The sequence below is a fragment of the Acartia tonsa genome, chromosome 13, assembly GCF_053477335.1.
Source record: "Acartia tonsa isolate MP-2025a chromosome 13, ASM5347733v1, whole genome shotgun sequence".
Taxonomy (NCBI): domain Eukaryota; kingdom Metazoa; phylum Arthropoda; class Copepoda; order Calanoida; family Acartiidae; genus Acartia; species Acartia tonsa.
In genome coordinates this window covers 13,096,188-13,106,626 of record NC_137272.1, presented here as the reverse complement: position 1 = coordinate 13,106,626, position 10,439 = coordinate 13,096,188, and the positions used below count along the sequence as shown (strand labels likewise).

The following is a 10,439-nucleotide window of genomic DNA, read 5'->3' as shown; positions in this document are numbered from 1 at the left end:
CTTAACTAACGTTTGATCAAACCAATTGTTTGAAATTTAGATTGAAAGGAAAATAAAAAACAAAAATTGGGAGACAATGTTTGTGGGAATTTGGACAAACAAACAACAAACAGACAGACCGACATCGTTCTACTTTATATTACAGATATTGTAGGTTACCTTTTGACGATGCAGTTTCGTTCTCATATTCCACATCCATCAAATCCTCCTGCTGTTCTTCTTCTAGTAATGGCTGACTGTCTTCACTTTGTTGATGTTTCTTGCGCCATTTTCTGTATCTCGTTGCATTACAGAAGAGTTTTCTTATGGACCTCAGTTTATGCTGCAACTGGAAAAAGATTACATAATTAGTGAATTACTTATTTAAAATAATATAGGGGAGTTGTTATGGATCGTTATTTGGGCAAGCTACACGTGTCAATTGATTACAGTACATATGACTATACTGGTGTAAGAGCAAGCATGTTTATAGTGCGCTGACTGCAAGTGAAAAATAGAAATTAAAGTCGAGCATAGATTATACTTTAAGTACAGTAATGAAAAGTAAGGTCTCATCTTAAATATGTAGAAATAATTAGTTGTAAAAAGTCACCTGTACATTTTTCCTCTTATCTCCACTTCTTATACGCTTCAGTAGAGCTTTAGAGAGTGTACCAATCAAATTGTCTCCCATTTCAATAACGTCTAACAGGGGTGTATAGGTAACTCCTGAAATAAGAAGTATATGTTATAATCAGGGATGTATATTCTGCATGGGATCCCCTGCTCAGGGGGGGGGGGGGAAATAAAAAATAAGTGGTTGGAGGAAAAAAAAATGTAAAAATTAAGAAAACTGAAAACATTTTTTCCATTTTGCCCCCCTCCTTGGTTAAAAAAACTAAAGAAATGTGTGGTAGGAGGGATAAAATAAATGAAATATAGAGTTCTTTAAATATTTTTGTATTTCCCCCCCTACTTTTTCAGAAAAATCTAGGGGGGAAAAAAAATAAAAAATTTTGTAGCAGGGGAAAAAAAATAAATCTTGTGCAGAATATACACCCCTGGTTATAATAATAAGGTTATTACTTGTTTACATATAACGAAAGAAGGAGAAAGTAAAAAAGGGGGGGGGGGGGGGGGGGAGTGACACTTTTTGAAACCAAAATTAAATGTCAAAGGAACTCACAAAATAAAGAGTTAGAGTTACAAACATAAGAAAATACCCTTATTTATTCTTTGATTGTCTATAAAATTAATTAAACTTACCTATCAAAATTGTGATCCAATTATACATACGTCATCCAGCGTTGGTCTGACATTTTTTTACTTTGAAAAAAATAACTATATACAATATACATAAAATTTTGTTTGTTCCAGTCCTGACCTGGATAATACCTATATAAATTTCCTGCCTTCCCTGAAAAGCCGACGAACGCATATATAATCGAGCCCCACTGGTCGTGACTTTTGCAGAATTCTGCAGTTGCATGGAGTTTTATTATAACAACAGTGTTGAACCCAGAAAATTTGTTAATTTGCTATAAAATAAATAATGTAAAACAACGAAAACAACATAACAAAAATATCAAAAAACAAAAAATAAAACATATCAATTAAGATCTCCTAGAGAGCTATAGCCAGAAGCTTAAAAAACTGTACACGTGCATACGTAATCGTCGGCTTTAGGGGTAAATAATGTTTATTAATGTTTATATGCAGGAAATTATATATCTGCACGACCAGTGGGGCTCGATCACTGTCACCATGGGTACTTAATTATAAAATATATGGGCGCTGCAATCAAAGAGAGGTTAACGTAAATGTTCTGAAAGAACAAATTGATGTTATCCTCTTAGGAAATACCCCCCCCCCCCCCCCTAGAAAAACGGCCCCTGGCCTCTACCTAGCCGTATAACTTAACCTAGCCTAACCTAACCCAGCAATTTAGTTTGGGGGGGGGGGGGGGATGGGGAGTTAAATAATACAAACAAAATTTTCTAAGAGGATAACGCCACAAATTACAATTAAAATTCGCTTTCAGCATGGATATCCGGAGGCTGGATGAAATCGCTGGCGGCGAGCTCGGCTTCTCCTAGCTTCTCCTTTCTCTTCCCTGAAAGGAAAGAACATTGAATTAAAAATGAGAAAACTAAAGCGTTTTTTAATGAAGAAACTCAAAGAATTCTGAAACATTTTTTGGTTAAAAACAATTTTTTCCCCTGCTACAAAAGACAACTAGCCATGAACAAGAGCAGGTGATTTGAAGCAACTTCCATCATTGATCCACTTATTTCTTTTTTCCCCCTCCCCCCCCCCCCCCGGAGCAGAATATACACCCCTGCAATAATTTCGTAGTTTTTACCTTTCCTTATTCTTTCCTGCTCGTCAGAATGTGAAGAACTCATGGTCTTGAATATTATCAGGGCCGAGCAGGTTAATCTAAATTAAGAAAAGAGATGTGTTACTCTGGGTTTTATTTAGAAAAAAGGGCTGACGTTGGTGAGGAAAGGTGCACAGTCGGCTTCATGGTCAATGACATATCTCTCGGTATCATCCAGGCGGGGTCTCTCGTTCTCGTAGAGATTCTCGGGCATAGGTTCATTCTTCTTTAAGTGTGTCTCTACCCAACCATGATGGTATAACAGTTTTACTATTTCAACAGCGTCATCAATGCCACATGATTCTTCTTGAACTCGAATATTTAGCTTGGAGAAGAGTCTCAACATCCTAACCATGAGGGCGTCCCATCTGTCATGCAGCTCGTGGTATTGGTATGGATCCATCCTAATTTGAGGAATGATTATTTTGTTTGTCTTGTTTATTTTTGGGAGGGGTGTGATTAATGTTTTTTAACTTTCCGGTATTTTATTTGTCCTTAAACAAGGGGGGGGGGGGGAAGGCCTGGAGCTCCGGAACCTGGAGGCCTATCCAAAAAATCTTAAAACTTGGGAAAATTCATCATATAAGAATGATTTTATCCCTAATAACCTATACTCTCAGTCCAAAGATAAAGCCTATACTCCCTGTTTACGCAAATGTGTCAAAACTTCCCCCCCCCCCTTATTTATTTAAAACAAATTTTGTAGCAGGAGAAAAAAAATAAATCTTATACAGCTAATATACACCCATACCTGTTATTATGATGTACGCGTACCCAGGTGATTGACTTGAATAGCCTGTTATTCAGAACTATCTGAAAAGGTAGAATATTTAAGAAATAAAAAATTACAAAGTAAAAATAGCTCGTATTCATTCGAATCCGGTGGATAGGAACAGGTGTTCTCATTCATACGCAAAAAAAATAGGTAACTAGCATATCGTATTATATCCATGGTTTTCTACGAATATAAAAATCTAAAAGCATAAGATTAAAAACAGTTATTTTTAGCCAGTGCCTCCGGCACCTCTGGGCAAAAAAAGTAGTTTCATTCTTATAATTGTACTCCTATATTTGCGAAAATCCGTTTATACTACGATGCAAGAAATATATTTATTAATTTTACATTTAAAAAAGTCCTGTATATTACGTAAGCTAAAAAGAGTCCCAAAAATGGGAGAAAAAACGAATACGAAGAATATTTTACAAAGAATTCTCAATAATTAATGATAAAATTTGAATTATAAAACAGAATGTTACATATTAACTTCAAAATTCACTGTAATTTCACTAAAAATGATTACTAAAATACAAAAATGCACCGTAGTCATATAATGCAGTTGAATATTGCGCCGATGGAAAGTTACGGTTGCCAACATACAGATTGAATAGGTGGCAAAACACTTTGCAAGACAGTTATATTTTTAATCGTAAAAATGCAACGAATAATAACATTTCATGAATTATATAAGTTATGCAGTTTTAATTAATTAACCGGTAAAATATTAAAATGATATTATATACATAAGGTGTTTTTTAAAGTTTGGCAACTTTGTCGAGCACGCTGATTTGATCTTCTGAAAACAGGGTTACGAAAGTTAAATTAATGTAAATTTTTTTTAATGTGAATGTAATATATTTTTGCAATGACTTAAATGAAATATCATCGATAAAATATAAAAAAATATATTGCAATGGATATAAAAGAAATATTTTTCAATATAAAGTTGTATACCTGTACAGAGCATGTGCATGAATGCCGCTATACCGATTGAAAACTATTGTAAACAATGAGTGTTATATTTCAAGTCTCTTAGAGAAAATACGTGTTATATCCAAGTATGATTGACAGGAGATGGTCCATGTCTCACAAGATTTATATGAATGTCAGTTAAGAACGCCTAGAGAGCTGATATTCAGAAGTTTAAAAAAGTACTTGTCTACCAGTCTTGGCTGTTAGTATATGGACCCTGCAATCAAAGAGTGGTTTGCGTAAAAGTAAGTGTTTAAATAATTTTAATATAAAAACATTAATAATATAGGACCTTGAGCGTACGGTTTTAGGCTGCCTTCGATTAACGGTTTAAGTTTTACTAGCGGCTATGCCCCTTAGAAGCCTCTAGGGGCACTTAAAGTAGGAAGAGAAAAGTCGAGGCCTCATCCTATTTTTAATTTGAGTTTCAGCTATAGATTAAAATAAATAAAAAGCTTCGTTGTAAAAGAGAACAATATTAATATATTTATATAATAGGATAATTGTTTTAAGCCTTTTTTAAGCCTTTTTGATTTGATCTAAGAAACACTTTTTATCCTATTCTTAATATTAAATAATCCGGGTTTAATATATATAAATGTAAAAGAAATATTAATAAATTATATTTAAATTGAATATTGTTTTTCAGGTTCAGCAACACTGATTCATCAGAAATAACTATTTGGGCGCTGCAATTAAAGATTGGCGAGATAGAAGTAAGTGTTTAAATAATGTAATAAAAAAATCAATATAATTTAGGACCTTACGCATGGTTTTAAGCTGCTTCGATAAACTGTTTGTTTTATAATTTTTTAAACCTTTTTGATATATGATATAAGAACGACTTTTTATCCTATTCTTAATATTTAAAGTATTCTACTATTAATATATATAAATAATAATAGAAATATTAACAAATTATATTTCAATTAATATTGTTTTTCAGACTTAACCAGGAATCAGATTCGTGAGAAAATATATGGGCGCTGCAATTAGTGAATGGTTTACATAGAAGTAAGTGTTAAAATAATTTTAATAAGAACATGGATATTTTAGGCCATGTTATTAAGACTATCCTTTAACGAAACCTTTTTAATTCAACCTTGCTACGAAGCCTTGTGTGATGGTAGAGTGTTTGAGTTCTTAGGGAACCACACTAATTACATAATATTATCTTGAGTTAGACAGGTTTTATAAGCTGTAAACAGACTAATACAATTAGATATGTCATTATCTTTAAATTATTTATTATAATCTATATAATAGCACCTTTGAAATAAGCTCATATTATATCCAACCTATATTCGCCCTTTAAGGTTTATGATTGTTTTAAGCGTAACGAATTTTTATACCCTTAATAGAAAGATATTATAAGATGTGTTTTATGTAAAATAATATTGAAAATATATATAAATTATATTTCAATTAATATTCTTTTTCAGGTTTAGCTTCGCACACAGCTGGGTGTATTCTCTGATTATAAGCTGACCGCAATTCGATCGTGGAACATTTCTTGCACCAACATGAAGCTGTTGCCATCAGAAATTCATCCGTTAAAAGTAAGTGTTTAATTATTTGTAATAAAAGATAGTTGGAATAATCCTACACGCAACTACGGCAACACCTCGGCCCCAAAAGGTAGTTTCCATGTATACAAGCGTAACAAATATGAAGTTAATATACACAGACACACATCGAACTACCTTCATGAAACTGTATACTAAATTATATTAACAATTAAGCTATTATTAAATTTATTAGATAGATATTAAACTGGTTAGACAAAAGTTAATACATAAAAATAACGTACTAGATAGGTAGCTATTTAAAATTAGATTTTACTACTTTATATTATTGAAACAGTACATTCAGGATATTATTAAAATCTAAACAGCATTACATTCATCCTCGTGCATGTTTACTTCGTGAAGAACAGCTGCCAGTTCGGCAGCCTGGGCAGCGGCGGGCAGCAGAGGGGAAGGACGGCAGCGATTAAGATGTGTAGTAATCCATCCATGCTGATATAACCTCTTACAAACCTCCCTCTGGATCTCGACATTGTCAGTTCTGGCTCTAATCTCTAGACTCTCTCTTAAAACTAACATACGACTATTTAATTCATACCATAACTCCAAATTCCCGTTATAAGACATTCTTAGTTTCTCTCAGTCTGGTTATGTATTGATAACTGAATTAAACTTTCTCTAATAAGCAGGCACGTACACAAGCTGTATCTACTTTCTCCATGAAATTTTCCCAAAACAGTTAACTTTCCTTTTTGTAAGGCCTTTTTGATTTGTTAATCCTTTAATTGCTTAATTTAAAAATGAATATTCTTTTTCAGGATTTTGGAGTTGAACCAGTTTTGAAGTGTGGAGCTTTGCAGTTCCATGGAGAACAACTTGAGTTCCATCTCAACATGTAACAGTCACAGATTATACAAAAAATTTCATTATTTATTATGACGACAATGTTGAACCCAGAAAATTTGTTAGTCAGTTAAAATTAACAAATAATTTACAGAACGATCTAATAAGTTTTATTATGACGATCAATGTTGAACCGAGAATATTCTGTTAGTCAGTTAAAATTAACTTAAATAAAGCGTATTGATTACAATCAGTGTTTATTATGACGACAATGTTGACACCTAACATTCCACAAGCTAAAATTCTAAAAAATATTGACTTTATTAACAAATAAAGCGTATTGATTACAATCCGCCCAATCAGTGTTTATTATGACAACAATGTAGAACCGAGAAAATTTGTGTCAGTTAATTAAGTTCTACTCGAGAGCTCCAAACATTCCACAAGCTAAAATTCTAAAAAATATTGACTTCATTACACATTTGACAGGTGTATGGTATGTTATTTACAGAAACGATACTAGTAAGTTTTGTAGTTTCAGTATTGACCTGGATAATATCTATATGACCTGTTATGTTATAATATGAAATAAATTCTAAATAAAATCATTATCATCATATTTTATTAATTTCATATTCCATATAACGAAAGCAAATAGTGCTGAGTAAAAGGATGTTTGTTTGGAAAGTATTAGGTCTGAATATTTCCTCATTATATTTTATTTGCGATTTTTATCATTAAGAAGAAGGATGTTTGTTTGGAAAAATCTGGACTTAGCCTAAAAATTTACCTTGTCAATTTTTACCAAAAAGTTGGTCAAATTTTACCAAGTTTTTTTTTTTGGCAAAGTCCAAAAATCTGGACTTAGCCTAAAAATTTACCTTGTCAATTTTTACCAAAAAGTTGGTCAAATTTTACCAAGTTTTTTTTTTTGGCAAAGTCCAAAAATTTGGACTTAGCCTAAAAATTTACCTTGTCAATTTTTACCAAAAAGTTGGTCAAATTTTACCAAGTTTTTTTTTTTGGCAAAGTCCAAAAATCTGGACTTAGCCTAAAAAAATACCTTGTCAAATTTTACCAACTTTTTGGTAAAAATTGACCAAATTGCGTTTTTTTGTCTAAGTCCGAAAATTCGGACTTTGCCGTTGTAATAGAGTTGTAAAATAGACCACATTTTTGGTAAAACTTCCAAAAGTGGTAAAATTAAAAAAAAAAAAAAAAATTTAAATTTAGGCTTCTTTGTATAGAAGTCATTATTTCAAAGTACTACAACTGATTATGAAGAGCTGTTTTTAATTTAAAACACAAAAAACGGGTTTTTTTGTTTCGTCAAATTTTACAAAAAAAATGGTAAAATTTGACTAATTTTTTGGCTAAAATTTTTGCTGGTAAAATTTACCACGAAACTGGTATATTTTACCAGGTTGACCAGCTTTACCACTTTTCTGGTAAAACGATTTTTTTTTCTGGTATTTCGTAGAACCTGGGTTATCCCTGAAATTCCTCGGAGTTGACTCACTAGCTATTAATCATTTCAATATGCTTATCATCTTTAAGGGCAAAAAATGCTGTGCTACCGTCTCTGTCTATTTGTGACCAGTTTCAGGAGCGCAGCTACTCTATAACTGAGTTATGTACAGAGTGAGTCAGAAAAAACTGAGTTTTTCGATTTTTAGAAACAACTAGAAGGAATACAGAAAAAATAATTATAAATCCTTGTTCTCTGTACAAAAGCACATCAAACTTGTAAAAGGTGTTTTTCATTATCTCTAAAAATGCGGCCTCTATGATAGGTGTATGGTGTCAAAAAATGCCTTGTGTGAAAAATGTTGATCAAGAAAAATTAAAATAACTCATCTATTTTGTATAAAAAAATCTTAAAATTTCAATATTTATTTAGAAAAAGGTCCAAGAAAAGTACTTTAATGAGTTTTAGAGGTGAAATGCTTTTTGGCGCCTCACAAAAGCATTTTTAGAATACTGCAATTTGTCATTTTTTCATATTTCTTGATTGTGATGCATGTGGTTTAAAGGAATCTTTTATAATAACGTAGCTTATAGTAAAAAGAAAAAATAACCTTTTTATTTGACAAAAAAATCTCTTAAGATAAAAAAGTTATCAAGGTTTGAATTTTTAAAATGAAAATGCCTTTTAGAAACCCTACCCCATTTAAATGAAGTTATTATGATGGATTATAACACACAAGTATAATTTGTCAAAAGGGGGCGGAGATTTTGGAGATTAAATCCAGTCTTGCACCAAATATAGAGGAAATTCAGGGGGAGGGGGTAGTAATTTAGGTAACAAGATGAAATATTTCGGGTCATGAGCTGGTTTTCCGGTCATGGAGCATTAAATCGTAACAATAGATTACAACAAAACGTTTGATTTATAATGTAATAATTTAAATAAATTGTATTTTTAAGATGTTAAATATTTACAATATGTTGAATACAAATTTTAATAATCAAAAAATTTGTTGGTTTATCTTTTTAGAATGTTAGATATTTTTTATTATTCATAAATCTACCTAAAAAGTACAAAATAATGGCCGAAAAAGTCATCACACACACTTTTTGAAATCTTTATGCTCTAAAAAGCGCCGTTGTTTTTAGAGATATTTAAAAACACCTTTTATAAGTTTAATGTATATTTTTATAGAGAACAAGAACCTATAATTGTTTTTTCCATTTTCCTGCTGGTTGTATCAGAAAATCGGAAAACTCAGTTTTTTCTGACTCACCCTGTATGTATGTACATACGACTGTTTTTAACAATATGTTTACTTTGTTAATTTTCTAAACTATAGTGTAGATAATATTGGATTAGAGGCCCCATTGAGGAAGGTGACCTTGCATCGTTACAAGAGTGCCTTATTTAATTTTATTAACTTGGTATCTTATTCGTTGGCTATAAAACTTTAGAACTCTTATTGAATTTTAATTTGTTGGGTCCAAACTAGTAGCGTCCAAACTTTTTACAAAAACTACTTTGAACTATAGTAAGGATTATTATCTTATCCCTTAATAACCAATCATTCCCTAGTCCAATAAATAGCCTAAACCCTGTTCAAATTCTAAACCCTTCTAATTTAATATTAGAAAATTATTTTACTTTTTCAAGAAATCTAAGAAATGCACCTAAGAAAATTAACAAAATTTAATCTCAACTGAAGTTTTTATGCTAATTGTTTTAATTGCCGATAAATTGATGTACATTCCCAATGGTGATACACAAATTACCCCTTTTATGATTAAAATTAGTGGTTGAAGCGTTTGTACACTCAACTTAATGAAACTACCGATCAAAATTACATAAAAGTTCCCAAAGTTGTTAAGCAAACGAATAAGAAAACATTATTATAAAACTTCAGGGACTAGTGTAATAAAGAGCCCTACTTCCCTGAATTATAGTCCGTAGGAGGAGTGTGGGAGGGGGTGAGTAATCCTTTGGCGCCCTATCCCCACAGAGAACTATCCCTGCGGGTCCTTTACTTAACCTAACCTAATATTATCTTTAAATATGTGTTTTTTGTGGTCCAAATGTGATATGAAGAAACCCCTGAGATTTGACTTAGTCTAGAAAATGTTTCCAAAAGACACAATCGTAAATTCTCATATCTGAGAAAACCATCTTAATCTTTTTTTTTAGGTGCGTAGCTACTTCATAAGGATATGTAGTTTTGCCCCTACTATAAATAAGCACGAAAAAACTATGAATTTATGGATTATTATTTATACATTTATAATAGATACAAAATAAAGAATAATAGAAATATGATGGTCATATTTAAGTTAAACTAATAAAAAAGATAAAGCAATTATGTACATTTGAAGTATGAAACTCAAGAAATACTTTGATGATAATTCCTATTAAAGTTAGGTACGATTCAGGAAGCATAGCAACTCTTTAATCGTTACCTGAAAGTCCGTACATCCAATTAAAACTTTGCATGGTTTG

General features: G+C 31.6%; 1 long non-coding RNA gene across 2 annotated transcripts; it reads left to right on the top strand.

Moving 5' to 3' along the window:
* The first annotated feature begins 3,332 nt into the window (after positions 1-3,332).
* Positions 3,333-6,585, top strand: LOC145335466 (uncharacterized). 2 transcript variants are annotated; one of them, XR_013885228.1, is made up of 5 exons: positions 3,333-4,354; positions 4,759-4,825; positions 5,056-5,123; positions 5,552-5,668; positions 6,454-6,585. It is a non-coding gene; the product is annotated as an uncharacterized LOC145335466 (long non-coding RNA). The 2 variants fall into 2 exon arrangements; XR_013885227.1 differs by having other exon boundaries at positions 5,552-6,572.
* The last annotated feature ends 3,854 nt before the right edge of the window (positions 6,586-10,439 follow it).